The sequence below is a fragment of the Crotalus tigris genome, unplaced genomic scaffold (assembly GCF_016545835.1).
Source record: "Crotalus tigris isolate CLP2741 ecotype Arizona unplaced genomic scaffold, ASM1654583v1 scf7180000018825.4774228, whole genome shotgun sequence".
Taxonomy (NCBI): Eukaryota; Metazoa; Chordata; class Lepidosauria; order Squamata; family Viperidae; genus Crotalus; species Crotalus tigris.
In genome coordinates, this window is record NW_024097215.1 from 1,500,966 (window position 1) to 1,520,566 (window position 19,601).

The following is a 19,601-nucleotide window of genomic DNA, read 5'->3' on the forward strand; positions in this document are numbered from 1 at the left end:
AAATCATTGGGACTATTGTACCCTTTATCTTGTATTTTTGAGGGAGAAGACACTTTAACTGGGTTCCCATATCATGCTAAGCAATGGCTTCCTTAATAATAGTCTATTGAATACACCAGAATCAGCTAACCTGAAACAACATACTACATTATGCCTTGACTGCGAACCATCATTGTCTGAATTTACATAAGCCACTAAGCCAGTGTTTCTCAACCTTGACCATTTTAAGGCATGTGGACTTCAACTCCCAGAATTCCACAGCCAGCAATGCTGGCTGTGGAATTCTGGGAGTTGAAGTCCACATGCCTTAAAGTGGTCAAGGTTGAGAAACACTGCACTAAGCCATTATATGTTCAACTAGGAGTCTAACTAACTGCATTTCCTGGAGACACTAAATCCAAATAAATAAATCACAACATGGCGATTGTAAAGCCAGCCACTAACTTTGAATCCAAAGCTTTATTTCCCTACAGAGCAAAGTTCTATCAGGTAACTCTAGCATTTACTCTCACTCTTAAAAATGAAAAACAAAGGAACTGCCCAATAAATATTTTATTGGTTTTGTCTTTCTCCCCAAAATAGCAGAAGGAACAGGAGAGAATTCAAAAGCGCAGCGAGAAGGCATGGTGGGGAACACGTTCTTCTCTAGCAGGGGAAAGCAATGTGGGGGAAAGTTGAAGGGAGGGTTTCTGCCCACTCTTCATTCTCTTTTCATTTTGATCCAAATTTTGGAGTCTCTCCATATTCTTCTACCAGCAGACCATTGGATCAAATAGCCCATTCATGAAACTTGATGAAACATCTGCTTTAGGATAGGGGAGAGCTTATTTTTATTACAAGGAGGAGTGTTTGGACTTATTCCATTAGTATTATTATTATTATTATCTGTACATCTCTCTTGCAGGCCTAGGAAAGAATTAAAGATCTTTAAAGCCTTAAAGATCCCATTTACAGTATCTATAACATGATAGCCTCATCTGTCTTAGGTCTCCCTTGCTCAATCTGGGCAACTTAGCTTGAATAAAGATCATTCAATTTATTTATTTTCTGGATGTTTTTACTGTTTTATTATTTTTAATTGTTCCATAATTAAAAGAGATTTTTTTTAGAAAGTGCTTTTCTCCCATGTATTAAATGTCTGTTCTGTTATTATTCTTATATTATTTTTTTTCCTTCTATTCAATCATATTGAATTGTCAAAGATTGCCTGGACAAATCCCTGCAGTTTTCTTGGTAAGGTTTTTCAGACGTGGATTGCCATTGCTTCTTTCCTAGGGCTGAGAGGAAATGATTGGCTCAAGGTCACCCAGTTGGCTTTGTTTCCAAGATGGGAAACTGGGAACTCACAGTCTTCCAGTTTCTATTCTGATGCCTTAACCACTACATCAAAATGGCTCTCCTTACATTGTCTATGGGGAATCTCCAGATCATGGTTGTCCCAAAGATGCTTTCAAGAGGCAACTGGACTTTCTTGTTTTTTACTGAACACGTTTTTCTTCTTCATCCAGGAAGCTCCTTCAGCTCTGACTGGATGGTGGGGAATGGAAGGATTTATATTCTTTGCAGACAGCTGGTCACTTGCATTTTTTTTCCTCCTTCCATTCCCCAACATCCAGTCAGAGCTGAAGGAGTTTCTTGGATGAGAAGTGAAATGTCTTCAAAGAAAAACAAGAAAATCCAGTTGCCTCTTGAAGAATACTCCTTAAATTATTAATAATGTACTAATACTGTACAATATTATTGCACCATAGTAGCTTTCCTTAGCTCAGTGGTGACGAACCTATGGCGCGGGTGCCAGAGGCAGCACTCAGAGCCCTCTCTGTGGGCACACGCACTGTCGCCCCAGTCCTAGGCCTTGAGCTGGGTTTTATAAAACCTTTTTGCTTTAGGCCTCCGCTGCCATGTACAAAAAAAAATGTTCAATCAATCAGTCAATTTCAACTTCTCATGGGAAAAAAAAAGATCTTGCAAAGTTGGAATTGATTGAACTTTTTAATCCCACCCAGTCTGCTGTTACCACTACAGCCATGCCCACCCAATGGGCCACACACACCCCGCACTCGATGATGCATAAGTGGGTTTTGGGTTGCAGTTTGGGCATTCGGTCTCTAAAAGGTTCGCCATCACTGCCTTAGCTGATCATTCTTCATGTTTCCTGCTTCTCACAATTATTCTTCCTATACAAACCAGACCATATTTCCTTTTAACTTTTAGCTTTTAACTCATGATAGTTACTACTTCATACACCTTAAAATCCCTGAAGAGGAATGTTTTTTAAGGTATTCCCCCCCCCCCCAAAGTGTGTTTCCATAGGTATTGCTTAACATACACTTAATTTAGGTTTCCTCAGTTTGATAGCCTTGGCTTTTTCTGGAACTATGTTATCGAATGTAACCTCAATTGTTTATATTGTTATTTTAATTCAAAACCTATCTGTGTTGCACCCATAGCAAAAATAGCTGAAGGATGGAAGAAGCTGAATGGCTTGATAAGATCCTCTTATCACAAAGAAGCACATTTGTGATGTTATCTCAGCCAGCCCATGATTACCTTCAGGAACAAAAAGAGTGTTATTAAATCCAACCCTGTTTGTGCACAATGGGACGGCAGCAGAAATATCAGGTTTTCGTGACGGCAATATTTTGCCTTCTTCCTCCTTCTCTAGTCACACCTGCCTAGGCTAGAGTTAGGAATGCCTGAGTCGTTTGGCCTTGAGAACTGACATTCCAGAATAGGCTCAAACAACAAGATGGAAGTCAAAGGCTCTACGCTTTCTCTAAACATCTAATAGTGACATGGATAGAGATACGGTCAGTGGTGGGATTCAAATATGTGAACAACTGGTTCTCTGTGTGGATGCCGAATCCAGAAATCCATTCTGGGCCCGGGCAACAAAAACTTAGCCACCAGTTCTGCTGAAGTGGTGCGAACTGGCTGAATCCCACCACTGGATACTGTGATGTTGGACAAAACTGAAAAATGGGGTCAGCTGTTGGGAAAGGGGTTGAAGAAACTTAACCTGCCATTTTTGTTTTTGTAGATAATGCTGTCAGTCTAGGTCAGGGGTAGGCAACCTTAGCTCTTTTATGACTCGTGGATTTCAACTCCCAGAATTCCTGAGCCAGCCATGCTGAGGGAAAAGGGAGAGGTTTCCAAGCTGAGCCATGCTGGCTCAGGAATTCTGGGAGTTGAAGTCCACCAGTCATAAAAAGAGCCAAGGTGGCCTACCCCTGGTCTAGGTAAAATCTAAGTTTGAGATTTTACAATTAGCTCCTTTCATTTCTAACCTAGAATAGATACTATTAAGCATGGGCTTTTTTGCCCCTCCCTTTTGTTTGTGTTGCTGTATTTTATATACTAGCAATAGCAATAACTTATATACTTATAGCAATAACTTAGACATATGCCACTTCATAGTGCTTTACAGCACTCTCTAAGCAATTTACAAAATCAAGCATATTACTCCTCAACAAACTGGGTCCTCATTTTACTGACCTTGGAAGGATGGAAGGCTGAGACAACCTTGAGCAGATCAGGATCAAACTCTGAACAGTGAGCAGAGTCAGCCTGCAATACTGAATTCTAACCATTGTGCCACCAGGCTAAGCCAGTTTGTTGAAGTGAAAGCACCAAGCCAGAAATCAGAAGACCGTGAATTTTAGTCTCACCCACCCAGCTGGGTGACTTTGAGCCAATCCCTCTAAGAAGAAGGCAAGGACAAACCATTTTTTAAATGTTACCAAATGCTACCATCTGCAGGGACTTGTCCAGGCAGTTTCCAGGAGTCAAGTAGTGATTCAAAGGCCTTAAAGATAAATTTAAACCACAAATTTTAAATTGCTGTTATATCTCTACAAAGCAACGGGGGCAGTAGATGACAAAGGGGAAACCTCCTTTAAGATATTCCATGCCTATATGCATGCCCACAAATACCCCCATACGAGGTCTCGCTTCGATTCCCGTGCATTCTGTGTAATGTTTCACTGTAGCTGAAATGTCTGGGTTTCTAAAAAAAAAAAAAGAAAAGAAAAGAATTGCTGAGGGAACTGTGTAGAGATTCTTCACAGAATGTTGTGCAGAAGCACGTCAGCAAAGTACAATGCAAAAAGAGCCACATTCAGAATCATAGCAAGGTTATGAAAAAGGTGAAGAAGGAAAGGGAGAATCAGAAAACAGCCATATAATTCTGAACAGCTTGTTCCCTACCTCCTCAGCCAAGTAGCGTGTCAGCCCTCTTGAGGCAATGTGTGGGATTTTTTTTTTCTGTACAGGCACATGAAGACCACTACAGAAATAATAATAATAATAATAATAATAATAATAATAACAACAACAACAACAACAACAACAACAACAACAACAACAACAGTCTGGATAGTGGATGTGGCAGTGCCTGGAGACAGCAGAATAGACGAGAAAGAACTGGAGAAGATAACAAAATACAAAGACCTACAAATAGAAATAGAAAGACTGTGGCAAAAGCAAGCAAGGGTAGTACCAATAGTCATAGGCTCCTTGGGTGCAATCCCAAAACAACTGGAGCACCACTTGAACACCATTGGCATTGACAAATTCGCTATTAGTCAATTGCAAAAGGCAGCCTTACTAGGAACTGCTTCCATCCTGCGACGATATCTGTAATACCATCAAACATCCACATCTGCCTATCCCAGGTCCTGGGTAAGGACTCGATAGGTAGACAAAATGCCAAATCCAATCTGAACATCTGGCTGACTGTGCGATGATCAATAATAATAATAATAATAATAATAATAATAATAATAATAATAAAAAAGAAATGCATCTGAAATGACAGTAGGCGTGCAAATAGTAAGATAGATGCTAGGACTTTCTTGACCTAAGCTCAATTCCTAAGGATTGTACAGCAAGATCTGTGTAGTTCTTTTGTCCTTCGTAACAAAGCAGAAGTTTTATTCTAGGAATCTTTCAAAAATGTCCCAGTCTAGCTTACAGCTGTGAGATTACCTTGCTAGCCTCCTATTTGAATACCGAATTTAATGAAGTTTAGGGAGCTGTTAACACCAACTAGGCTTGGGCTGACAGGTGAATCTCATAACCTCTGGAACAGTGTTTCTCTGTTTAGCAAGCTTAAGATATGTGGACTCAACTTCCAGAATTCTCCAGTTAGCATGGTTGACTGAAGATTTCTAGTAGTTGAAGTCCACCTATCTTAAACTTGCCAAGGTTTACCTGGACTTCAACTCTCAGAATTCCCAAGTCATCATGGTTGACTGGGGAATTCTGGGAATTGACGTCCGCATATCTTAAACTTGACAAAGTTGAGAAAAACATTGCTTTAGACTCACTTCTTGTCATGGTAAGATGATCACCAGAATACCATTTGCTTGATTAATCTCATATACGAATATAATGTCATACATAAATTGTGCAAGGGAGGGGTTGTATGGGTGTGTGTGAGAATGCATTGTTCCTTCATGCCAAATTCAAACATCTTCTGGCAGGTAAAAAAAATAGGATGTAAGTATGAAATGCTGCATAGGCAAACATCTCCCTGCAAATGTAACACAGCAAACTGTAGTAGACTGTTAACAGCGCATCAATTTTCTCACGTCTTTGTCCGATTTTTGCTTTACCGGCTGACAGAATGGGGCCTTGATCAATGTTACCAAATTTGGGGATGAAGAACTGAAGTAGCAGCTTGAATAATAATCCCAGCTCTTTCCAGCTCAGGGGCAGAGATACACATCTTGGCTCTTCTCTAAGCAATTCCCTTGAGAGACGTTGACTATAGCTTTGCATATGGTAAGTCTAAGGGGAATAGATATAAAACTGATAATGTAACAGAGGAGCTATTAACATCTCCTATATTCTGGTAAGGGCTGAAAAATTCCAGAGTCCTTTTCAAAAATTACATATGTATAATTTGGGTAAGTAGACTTCATATTAAATCTTTTCTTTTTTCTATTCTTTTTTTTTCTATCTAGAATTTTCCAGTGCTACACATAGAATCGTCAAACAATCTTTCCTGCAGGAATATTGCAAGGTGCCTGACAAATACATGTTCCCAAAGTGGTAGAGATATATTTTCATACAGCCATGACAGGTTAAACAAAAGACCAAGCAGATCCAATTTTCTCTAGCTAATTCTAGAAGAAAGGAGAAACAGTGCCCCAGAAATAGAACAGAAGCATCCAGGAAAAAAAAAAAAAAAAGGAAAACGAAGGAGTATTGGAGTATATTTGCCACCTCGAGTTATTTATATAAAATAATAAAAGCAGGATAAAAAAAATCTTTTAAAAAGTTTATAAAGGCACAGTGACAGGTAACCAATTTAGAAACCAGTGGCACATTGCATTACCATAATAAGGACTTTGTACTATAGCTAGGAATAGATGAACCTGTGCAAATCTGGTCTTGTGTCAATTCCAGCTAAGAACTAAGATTGACAGTCAGCTTGTTGTTGAGCTTAGACCACAAGCCTCCATTTTTTCATCACTTCCAGCCAATAATTTGTAATTGTATATCCGAACGTCACTCTAAAACAGTTGTGTTAAGTGTAGGTAGATGTAGGAGCTTAAATGGACTCCAGAACATGGTAGAAGACAGGAAAGCCCGGAGGAACGTTGTCTATGGGGTCATAATGGGTCAGACACGACTTTGCAACTAACTAACAACAACAAATTGATACAAAAATTAGACTAGCATTTATCTTTCAGCCGAACATTATCACAGAGCGTTAAATGGTACCCATAACTTTACAATAGAAACAGACATCACATGCTAGTAGTCTGTAGATTGCTCTAGTCTAAATTGAATTCCATCTAAATCTGGTTGCTTCCAAAGTAGCCTCCTAGTTTAGATTTTTTGTGTGTGCTTACTTTAAAAAAACAGTGTTCTTGTTATTCTGTATCTTCCAGTGGTTCTCATTATTTGGATTTGTCTTGCTGAAAATCATTATGCTTAAGGTTGATGCCTTCTATATACTTTGCAAGTCTTCTTCAAAGTAAGTTGATGACTTGGCAACTTTATGGAAGTGAATTGTTACTACCTTAACCTCTACCTTCTTAGATGTTTTTTTAAAATCCATTTTTGGCTTCTAGTCTAATCCATGGCTTTATTATTCCTTGATTCAAATACCAACCAGACCCAATCCTATTTAGCTTTGGTCCTTCAGAAGATCAGATAGCTACTGCTACCTGCTAAGGAATATATTCCACTGAACTTACTGGTAGGTATGTACATAGGATGACATGCAATCAATGAACTTTTTATATCAAATCAAATCAAATTGATCATAGACAAGCAAATTAAACACAAAAGTCACAGTTAATTAAGGTTAAAGGGAAAAAATAGTTATTCTAAAATATCTAAAAGGGGTTAGCAGTACTACACAGAATGTAGAACAGTACTTGGCTGCGGTCAAGGGAATGAAATCAGATTGATCCAATAATAACATCTGGAGGTAAACCAAATCAGAACAACCAGGATATTTAGTAAAGAGTGGAAATCAAAATTCCTGGCAAGCATCTACACAGAGAGGCCAATAGAGAATAATATGTTCCATGAACAGAGATAATGTCCACAGGCCATCCTACAGACAGTCTCTGTTCAAAGATAATTTTTTGGTATCTTCCTTCATTCACATATTTTCTGAGATTTATGATGCTCCATAAATGTCTTTATAATATGTAGGTTGCTTAAAGTTGAAAAAATGAAACAAAATCTACCAGGTACAAATAGCTATGGACATATCTTACAAACATCCATTGTTGTCACTGTCAGGTTGCCAACATGTAAAATCTTAAATCAACTAGTTCCATATTTCCCCTTCATTATCTTGCCAAGAACTAATCAGCTCAGTTTTTCCAAGTATTTATTTTCTCTTTTTTAATTGCCGGTATTCCTCTTCATCTGGGCTATTGAGATCCTATTGAAGCCTCCTGCGATAAAATGTTGATTGAAGCAAATAATAATTTAGCAAGTAGCATTTTTTTATAACTGGGAGTTCCTGAAGGAAGAATTTCCTCCTCTTTTGAAATGCATCCAGCCGGCAGAACAAAACCTGAAATCCACATCTGTGTATGAGGTTGCACCTTGGTTGAAAAATGAAACTTTCCCAATATTCATGAAGCACAACTTCTTCAACATAATTAGCAAATGAAATTAGCCAACATCCTAATGAAGCCAAGATACTGAACTAATCCCTAAATGTTCCCAAGGATGAAAAATATATGAGAGCTTCATGAGATATCTTTGCAGTGTCTTTACCATCTGCTGTTGCAGTTGGCAAATTTTTACCTGGTATGAAAACTAAAATATCACAGGATTGTCAATCATAGCTTTTCAGGAGAGGAGAGGAGAGGAGAGGAGAGGAGAGGAGAGGAGAGGAGAGGAGGGGAGGGGAGGGGAGGGGAGAGGAGAGGAGAGGAGAGGAGAGGAGAGGAGGGAAGGGGAGGGGAGAGGAGGGGAGGGGAATATAACAAGCAAGAGAAGAAAGATTAATCCAGCATTGTAACTGAAGATCCAGTTATTTCGAGGCAGATGTTTCATAGAACAAAGTATTCCAAACTCCAGTGCTTTTCATTTTCAATCACAGGCAGAAGGAACTATCAGCACAGAGAGTTGTTATATGGTGAAGGAAAAGGCCATCTTCTATAGATGGAATGCCTTATTCAAACAGGTGATATTTTCTAAAGCAATAAACATTTTGTTTCTAATGCAAAATAGAAGGCAAGTTAAGATGTACAAGCCTTGTAATGGGTGATGTATCAAGTTCACTCTAGAAACTGAAAAAAAATCAAGATGAATTCAGTAGCACAAAAAGCTTCTAGCAGATTCTGCCTGAGTTTTCCCCTTTTTATGCCCTGACTGTTCACTTCTGTGTGACTTAATATTTTAAGCAATCACTGCAAGTTCAGCCCAAAAAAACAAAAAGAAAGAAAAGAAAAAAAATCTGTAAACCATTTACAACTGTTTGTAATAGATCAGAACAAACTCAAAGCTAATTATGCTTCTAAGGAAAAGAGGCTATTTAAACAACTCAGAATAATAACACGTCAGAGTCTGTGAAAACATGGTAAATGAAGGGTCGAAAATACATGCAAAATTGCACTTCAGATTATTATTCCCTTCCCCATATTCAAAGATGTTTAGAAAGCAGAAACAGATGTTCACAAAAGTGCTAATTCTACTCGTTAATTTAAGTATACGTCTCCCTGGAAAGAAATTTGTGAAGGGTGAATTAACTTTTTTCCCCTTTTTATTGCTTCTATTAAGTATTTTGGATCTTTCTGGAATACATGATCACAGAGAAATCCACCTTTCAAACATGTGGAAATAGGAGCGACTTCATGCTGCATTTTTTAAGAGACCCTCATTTGTAAAATATACCCAACAATATGGCTTCCTCTTGAATTAGTTTGGTGGAGTGAGTAATGGATTATGTAGAGGGGGCCATATCTTGCCTGATATATGGTGCTCACTGGGTCACCGTGAGCAATTTCAGTTTCTGTCTTTTTAAACTGTTACAAAAAAATAAAAATAAAAATGGGGAGAAGAGGAAACTTATAAATTTCTTAGACCATCCAGCATGGCGGGCAGATTACAAATGTAATCTTCTTATCCAGCTAAGTCCAAGGATGTCATGGAACAATCCAGCCAAAATTCAGTTCTTTATTTGCTTACAAGTAACAGACAGTATTTTGCCACACTAAACTCTTACTACTTTCATCCTAACGGATATATCCAGGGAAATTCTAGAACAGGGGTGTCAAACTGCTGGCCCATGGGCCAGATGTGTCATGGCAAAACCATGCCCACCCCATTGCGGGCAATGGAAAAAAAGTTGTGATACGTTGTGACATATCATGTGATGTTGCGAGTTTGACACCCCTGTTCTAGAGAATGTATATCCTAACTCTCTTACTCTGTCTCCTATCCAGCACTGGGATGGGCTGTTGCTTCTTGTCCTCCCCCCCCCTTTCTGGATTGTGCTGTCTCCTTCCTAAGAAACTGTAAGCCATCACACCTGCTCCTCTCTGAAACACCGTCTCTTCCTCTTAGCGAGGTTGTTATGATACACACTGAATTAAAACTAGCCGACCAACAACTACTCTAGCATTTTGGGCAAACCCAACCCATCGCAATTGGTTTGAAACCATTAAAACCTAAAATGGGTTAAGAAAACTACTTTCCTGAAATATCAATGACTTTTAACATTATTATCATGGTTACAGGTGAGACGACAACGGCCTTGGGGGTGGGGGAGGATAATGGCCCTGGGAGGGAGGGAGACTGGCCGCAGGGACGGGTTGACAGCGCCCTCCAAGTGCTTGCACACGCTCTAAAAGAGCACTTGAGGATTATAAAACAACCAGCGGAGCCAAGGACAGTTTGCCTGATGCGGAACAACTCTGCACGGTACAGATTAATACAATCAACGGGCCAATGATGCAATCAAGGAGCCGGGTGCAGAGACAGGAGGTTGTATGAGCTGTCTTGCTGATCTCCTTTTACTCCAACTCTGATGATGTTGGTAGTTTGGCCTGACGAAAGCTTAGTGACTCTTTTTAATCACAGGCTTGATTATATTAAACAGTCTGGTTTATTATATCCTGGTGTTCATTTTTTCTTACACCCTGTTGCCCAAATATGGGAGAGAGAAATCTTTTGCCTTGTATCAGCTCAAACTAGAGCCATCCACAGGCAGCAGTCACAACTGTGACATCATATACATTTCTAAAATTTGGATTGCTAGCAAAGAATTAAGGGAGAACTGGAATAGCTATTTCAAACTCTTTAGCTCTTTTCAACCAGACATACCCTTCTGAGATTCGAACCTGGGCTGTCTGCATGTTAGGCAGCTGTATTAACCTCTAGGCCACAGGTTCTGTCTCACTTTTGCCAGCTGTGTTAGGGAGGGAAGAAACAGGGGAGGAGTTATCTAGAATGCTGTATGTTACACCCTATTGCCCAAATATGGGAGAGAGAAATATATAATAAATAATACTATATATATATAAATAAATAATACTATATTTAGATTTGGATATATATATATATATATATATATATATATATATATATATATATATATATATATATATATATATATATACAAATTTCTTTTCCTGACAAAGAGTTAAAGAATTAAATTGGGAGACTAAAATAGCCATTTTGAGCTCATTCTGCTCTCTTTACACACCCTTTATGGGATTCAAACCTGGGCAGTTTACATACTAGGCAGTGATTTAACCACCAAGCCACAGGCTTTCCTCTCCTCTTTGCCAGCCAAGTCAAGGGAGTATATACATGAAGTTTTTCAGACTGAGATTGTAAAGCCAACTTGAACAATTTTTCTCCATGGCATAGTCATTAAAGATGTTTGTAATTTGGGGGGATTACTTTCCCTTCTTTTTAAATGAATATAACTAAGAGGATGGCAGAGAGCTTTCCTTAGCCTCATTGAAATTGGCATTTAAATAATTGTGAGCATCTGTGGCTTATTATAAATATTGTAGAAGAGTATTAGCACCTAATAGCCCATGAAGGACCCCTTTTCCTCCCTATGTTGTATATCTGAGCCAGCAAGGAAAGCCATATGCAGCAAACTTGAAGAGGTAACTGAAAAGGACATGAAATGAGCAATGAGGGACAACTTAAGCATACTCAATGCCAGCTGTAATACAAAGAATGATGCTGAGAGACATTTTGAAAAGAACCAAGGTGGACATTTGTCAGGATTGATTCCAGTGGTTAAGAGTAGAAATAACTAGGTTCTCTCAAATATGTATAATAAATGGGAATATGTCATAATTAAAATTAGTATCATTATAATCTTCGGGAGGAAATTGTTGAGGTGAATGTGGGAAGTCAACTATGTAGCCCCAAAGGCCAAACAGATCATCCAGGCTCGTTACAACTACAGTTAAGGTCCAGAAATAGAAACAGACCAGATTCACACAGCCAAGCAAAAGGCTTTCAGCTCTTTACCAGCCTGGATCTAAATGCTTTTAGTTTTAACTGAGCTTGCTGTGCTACATTAATACTGTCTCTCTTTTTTAACATACAGACAGTCTTTGACTTATGGGCGTTCATTTAATGATGGTTCAAAGTCACAATGGTCTCTGAAAAAAAAATGGCATGACTGAATTTAACACTTTATGGTTCTTGTACCATCCTAGCAATTACATGAACATAGTTGGGTGCTTGCCAACCAGTTCACATTTCCAATTGGTTGCAGCATCCTACAGTCATGTGATTGCAATTTGTGACTTTTTTTGCAATGTCCAGCAAAAAAATGCCCATTGAGGAAGCTTTATTTATTTAATGGCCTTGTGATTCACTTTACAGCAGCCATAAAAATGGTCATAAAATCAGGTCCAACTTGACTTACAAATGCAACAATTTAGAATAGAAATTCCGGTCCCAATTGTGGTCATACCTGAAGGAATAACTGTATACATATCAGCAGGTGTGGAGAGTCTTCTGCTAGTCTAAAATAACTGTACATCATGAATTTAGCTAGTGTGGATGGATGAGAATTCATTCACTCATTCATCTGTTTGCTTGTAAGAATCTACCCAAGTTTCTTCATGATGGAAAGGACATGAGATATAAAGAAAGTACATATGGGAGGAAGCTAAATTGGTCAATTTATCCAGCAGACACATTCCATTCTATCCAAACCAAGGAGGAAATCAGGTCATTGAGAGATGCTAAACATTTTAGCTGACAAACATGAACCAGTCATAGAGGAACAAATTGTTGTGAGGTCAGGACAAAGTTGCTTTGCCTGAGGGTCTAAGCACACAGACATTTTCAATAAAAATTACATGATCTTTGCAGAAAAAAATTCCACCAGGCAGTGGAAACCAAGAACAAGACCCATGAGATGCTGTGCCTGACGCAACAAAAAGGGATGGAGCCATTTGCACACTTCTAAGACTAAGACTCTAAAACCATTTTAACCTCAGCTAAAACACTCCACAACACAGGCAGATAATGTACTTAGAATTTGTTACTAGATGTCTAGTAGAAGAGGGAACAGGAAGAGTTTCCTCACCAATGAGTTATCACAATCACTTCAGAATGATTAGAATTAGACTCTCCTACCTGAGCAATTGCCTTTTTCTAAGAGTGTCTACCCATCCAACGAAATCAAGCAGAATGGGCAAGCTGCAGATCCTGTCAGCCAAAGAGTGTGAGCTGACGGAGATTAGAAGACAAGCTTTTTCCATAGTGGCCCCTGTTCTATGCAAGTCCTCCCATCAGAAATTAGAATGGGCCCAATCCTGTTAGCCTAGATAGATAGATAGATAGATAGATAGATAGATAGATAGATAGATAGATAGATAGATAGATAGATAGATAGATATTCAAAGGATTTCTTTTCAAGCCACAGGTTCTTGGTAGTCCTATAATATTAAATTCCAAAGGACTATTGAAGATAAGTATATTTGAGCAGAAATCAAAGACTAGTAATGGAAGAGAGAGATTAAATTATAAATGCAGTAACTATCAACAGCTTTATCTAAGAGGGACCCAAACTTTGGAGAAGCAAGAGAATAGTTCTGACTCCCTAAAATCTTACAATTAAATTCTTTTTGGTTTTCCTTCAATAGCTTCTAAGTCCCCTAAAAGAACATAAAGTTAATATTTTAATGGTGTTCCGACACAGCCTTTCTGAATTTTATATTAGGTCTCAATTTAGCCCCGGGTAAAGCTGTTAGAAGTTTTTTATATGTATATAAAAAAAATCTGATGCTTGAAAATGTAATAACCATACAGGAACCTTCCAAAACCAGCATCAAATAGAATAAGATATATTTTATTAATGATACAATTCACAAAATTACCACTTCTGCCATTCCATGCCTGCCAAAGATGCTGCTTTCCTCCTCCTTCTATTTTATGCATTATTAGTCAGTAGAGATTGTTCTGTTTGATTTAACCTTATAATTGCCTGGAATGCTTAATTAACTAAATATTATTCTGTATTTAGCTAGACATAAGGCAGTATGACGTTCCTCCCTTTCATATGCAGTAGTGGGTACATGAACACGAGGCAGGAGATGAAATTAAAGGAATTGGCACAGGAATACACCAATGGGAACACTCCATGTTCTTCCATTATACAAGAGCCACAATGGCTAAAGAAGTATCAGAAGCCAAATCAAGTGCAAGATGTCAGCATGTATTCCTAGGCAGGTGCTAGGGTTTGGCAGCCTGGAGGGGGCTAGGGCACTGATGTATTCTGGCCTCAGAGTGCCATCTCTTGCCAGAATTTCCAACCAGCCTGTTTGCTTTTAGTAGCCTAGGAGGAAAATGAGAATGGGAATGAGAATGAGAATAAAAGTAAGGAGAAAGAGCTGTGGCTGAAATGCAAGCTTCAAAGGAGTGTTTGGGGATGCTTAAGGTAGTAGTGATGCCACTCCTCCCTTCATCCAGAAGAGTCACTATCATGAATTAGGAGCACAAGTCAAGATTACAGCAGCCAAAGTTTTTAGAGGCCCTCCTATTCATCCAATGCGAAGACATATGTAATGCTATAATTATCTGCCCCATTTCCGGTGATGGATGGATGGATGGATGGATGGATGGATGGATGGATGGATGGATGGATGATCAATCAATCAGTCGATTGATCAATAGGTTATCTGTGTCCCTACAAAAATAATAACTTAGTTGGTCATCTGTTTCCATGAGATGAATGACTGAGTAAAGATAGTTTCATATTATATATGGCTGTATATATTTAGGGTTAAATCTAAAGTCCTTGGAATTAGCTCATTGAACTCTATGAATTGAAATGTCTAGCCACTCCATATTTTAGAGAGGGGGGGAGGGAGGGAGGGAGAGAGAGAGAGAGTGTGTGTGTGTGTTAAGTGCATCAAAGGAACATGGTATGGAATGTACTGTGTTGTATTCACACAACACATTAATCCATTGTTAACCAAACTCTAATCCAGTGGTTCTCAACCTTTCTAATGCTGCGACCCCTTAATATAGTTCCCCATGTTGTGGTGACCCCCAACCACTCATACATCACCGGGTGCCAGGGGCGTGGCCAAAGAAAAGGGGGGGGGGGAAAATGGCAGACAGCCTTGTTTGGCGACCCCTGTGAAATGGTCGTTCGACCCCAAATGGGGTCCTGACCCACAGGTTGAGAACCACTGCTCTAATCCATTGAATTAATTTTCTAAATTACATGATTCACTGAATTATAAAATAATCCACTCAGTACAAACTTCCTGCCCTCCACTTTTAACTGCTTGCTCCATTAGGGCAGGTCATACCTTGGTTTCTTTCTTGGACTATCACGCAACTGCTCCCCTTGTCTGATTGCTTCCTTGACAATATCTCTTCTCCCCTTTCCTCAAGGTCACCTGTGCATTCCATAAAAACTTTGAGGCTTCTCGGCAAAATGCTTTCCAGTAGAACTCCTCCTTTGACGATAGGTCTTACCGATCTTCCAGAGGACTTCACATTGTATCTTAAGAGTTGGAGATGATCTTCCACAGTTGGAAGAATCAGAATTCTCTTGTATTTGAGACATTGTGGAAATTAAAATGTCTGTCCCACATGGAAGAACATGGAATAATTGTTCAATTTTAAAAAAGGAAAGGGCTCAGAAGAGCATCAGTATTGAGACAGTTGCCGAAAGATTTCATGTCCTGATGCTAACCAAGCAACCAGCAACATATTTACAAAAAAAAGTGTATACTTATCAATCATTTGTTAAAAGCATAGAAAGCCTTTGTAAAGAATGTAAGAAGTCTCTTTTCCTTTTGTTTGTATAGCTGTCCTGTTATGTATAATCATATTTGCACAGGCAGGGAAGTAGAATGGTTATGTGTTGGTGGGTGAGATATACATTGCATCCCATGGGAAAATAATAATAGATGGAAATGCATTATTCTAAGCAGGCATAGGGAATATTCAAAAGAAGACAACCCTTGTCAATCACTCTAGGGGAATAATGTAGTCTGGAGCTACCACACAACCGCTATACATTGTCAGATATTATTTTTTCAAGGACTAAAAAAAAACCTGCTTTCTTCAACACACCTCCCACATGCGAGTGGTACAGATCAAGGAAGGGAAAAAATATATATTTATTACTTGCTATGACCTTCAAATCAGAACTGTGGATTGTGTGCTTTATAGTGCATCATGCAGCAATACAGATGTAGGCTGTACTTTTTCTATGATAGGGATGAGGAAGAATATCTGCAGAATGGTGATCCTATTTACTTAGAGAAAAGTTGAAAATTGTTCAGAGTGAATTAATCCCAAGTGCTTAAGGAAAGATCTGGAAGTGATCATGATCTTGACTCCATTCCCTTCTTCCACGGCATTCCCTTCTTCCATTCACTTCGCCCCAGATTCAACTAAACCAGGGGACTTAAAACTTGGCCCTTTTATGACTTGTGGACTTCAACTCCCAGAATTTCTCAGCCAGGCATGCTGGCTGAGGAATTCTGGGATTTGAAGTCCACAAGTCATAAAAGGGCCAAGTTTGAAAACCCCTGAACTAAAGTTTGGCTTTCAAATAGCAAAAAATTGCACTATGGATAATTTAGACCTTTTCTATCTGGTTAAAAGCAACACATACCTTATATACTACATCAAGGCAACGAAGTATGAAAGAACAAACCAAACTTGACTTAAACCCCCATCTACTTGTTTTCCTAAGCTCTTTTCTCTCTATCCATCATTTCTCACTGAGTGGCAGGAAAGTGATGAGTTCCTCTTCAGTGCTTTGAATAGCAGCACTGAAGAGGGACAAACCTCTTTTGATCTGTTATCTTGCTTGATCAACAGTGATTGCTGCAGTCTTTTTAGATGTAGTGGCAAGGTTGACCAGCGAAGGAAAGCCCACAGCTACTTCACTGGATGTAAGCAGGTTGTTGTGGTACTTCAACTGAGGCTTGGATTGAAGTATCTTTTCAAGGCTTCATACGAGCCTATAAACAACAAGTCTTGTAGGGTTTGGGTAGCTCTTGGGTCATCTACTGGGCAACCCTAGTTTACACATTCTTAATAACAAGCTAAACTCTTCTATTTACTGTTCAGAGCCTGGAAACCTAAATGTATTTGTGGCAGAAGGCTAGAAAAGGCTGAATTTTAATTTATTATCCCTGTCTTTCTGGAGTCAAGATGCTGGTTCCTGGACAATAGATAAGCTTCTAAAGGCCAAGGGAAGACCTCTTTCTTTGGGTTAACATCTTTCCCGTCCCTTACATGGACTTTCCAACTCAGTCTGACTATATGAAGTCCTTCTTTCAGCCATCTCTGAATAAATAACCCAATCCCCATTTTTCTGGCCCAAGAGGTCCCTTTTATCTGCATTGCTGACCACAGAAATTCTTAAGCCTCATTGGAAAGAGTTAGAAGAAGCCTCTTCTTCAGGGAAAGAAACTTCTGGAAAATTTGAAGACTGATTTTGACACAATAATAATGAGAACCAATAAAAAACATGCCAAGAAGCTTTCCTTCTTTCAAGAAAGTCATATATATGCAAAGTGTGTGATCACTGCACATAAAACAAAGTAAATCTCTTTCCTTTAGTAAACAACAACAGTGTCTTCTTGCAAAATATCACCCAGATGGAAGTGATCATCTGAGGATAGATAAGTGTGCCAGGCTAAATCTCTAATACACTATTCCATTGTTATAGATCTAAGATAATCTAAAAACATCCATTTTAAACAGTTAACATTTAATTCTGAGTGTGAATATTGATTAAATGGGGACTGTTTGGACTAAGAAACAAAACAATTAGGCACTTGAGAATAGTCTTAAAGATGCAAGTAAATATTTTCTCCTTTTCTTTCTTCATGCCATCATTGCCCAATAATTCTCTACTCACTATGAAAAACTCCCCATTAAATTACCTGGGACATCTCAGATTAAAACAAAACACACTTCAGCAGTGCAGAAAATGTCAAGCACAGGAAATCAGTAGTTCAGGCAATTCAAATGAGTATAGATTTATTGTATGCAAAAGCTCTCTACAAGAATCTGAACTACCAATAGTCAAAGCGAAGTGGCACTAAATAAGAGTCACCAGAATCCAAGGTGGGTTGGACTTATATCTCTTGTGGGTATGGAGGGACTCAAGACTAATGACACACTTGACCCTTCCCTCGGGCTCAACCTGGTCATCTCTTACACAAAATTTGCCACTGGTACCAGGATATGCACTTTTTCACACAGCCTTGCCTGGTATGCATTGCACATCTGCCATATGTCTATGGAGATTCTCAGTCATACAGGTCATGGTTGTGCCAAAGGTACTTTTTCAAAAGGCAACTGGACTTTGCTTTTCCTTGAAGACATTTTGGTTCTCATCCAAGAAGTTTGCCTTTTGAAAATGCACCTTTGGGACACATCTGCCATAATTTGTTTGACTCCTTATAAGCAGTCGTCCCACTATTCTACAACAGTATTGTACTGAAATGTGAAGAAACAAAATCAGCAGACTATAGAGAAATTGTTGGTATGAAACCTGGATTCATCCAATTGCTCAGTCACTGAGAATAAGATACATTAGACCAGGGGTGTGAAATTCGCAATGTCATATAAAATGTCGTGACGTATCATGACTTTTTCCCCATTGCCGGAGCTGGAGTGGGCGCAGTTTCGGCATGACGCATCCAGCCCACAGGCCAGCAGCCCCTATATTAGATGTTCAGGTTGTTGTGGTTTTTAAGTCTTCTTTCCTCAATCTGAAGGTTTGTTGCTCCTGTAGAGAGCACAATCCTCTTTCAGCAGATTGAAAACAACACTCTATGAGCTTCCTTGGGGGATTTTTCCTAACTGTGCTGCCAAAGGTAAGCCTAAAGCCAGGAACTGACAGAAACTGTGCCTATCCTAAAAACCATATGCCAACTGTCATGTTGAACTGTGACTATCATACCATTGGCAGCACACCTTGCTGGCTGTACTGCATATTTTTAGTGTAATGGTTAAACTAGGACTTGTTTGATCAATGTTCAAGTTCACTGTCATTCACAGTAGTTGACTGGGTTTTAATAGGAAAAATCACTATCTGTCAGCCATAGGGTTGTTGCTATAAGAAATGGAATAATGTTTAGTATCTTCATTTGATCTGGAATAAAAAGAAAAACATATAAGTCAAAATAGAATTGGCAGACAAGTCAAAGCAACCCAAATACAGGACCATGGATAGTTCCAACTAAATCCAAGTTTCCCCACCTTTTAGAATATCAAAATCATGTCTGGCTTAATACATCCTACTATCCTCTAATACAGTCTCTTCCCTTCTCTTCCTCTACTACTATTATTACTATGACTACTAAGTATGCATGTGCGTGCAGAAGTGTCTGTTTAAACCCCAAATGCATCTGAAGACACCTAATTCAACTTTATGATCCAAAATGAGACTGCTATTTGATTTGAAGATTGAATTGCATCTCATTCAATCACCTTTGAGTCTTTATATTTTTTGTACATAATTTTTATTTAAAAATTTAAAAAAGAAGATAAACATGAATACAAACCAATATAAAGTAAGGAAGGCAAAAAAGAAAGGAAATTAAAAAAAAATGCTTCCTGTATTCTTCGCAGCAGTTAAAAGTACAAATATATTTTAA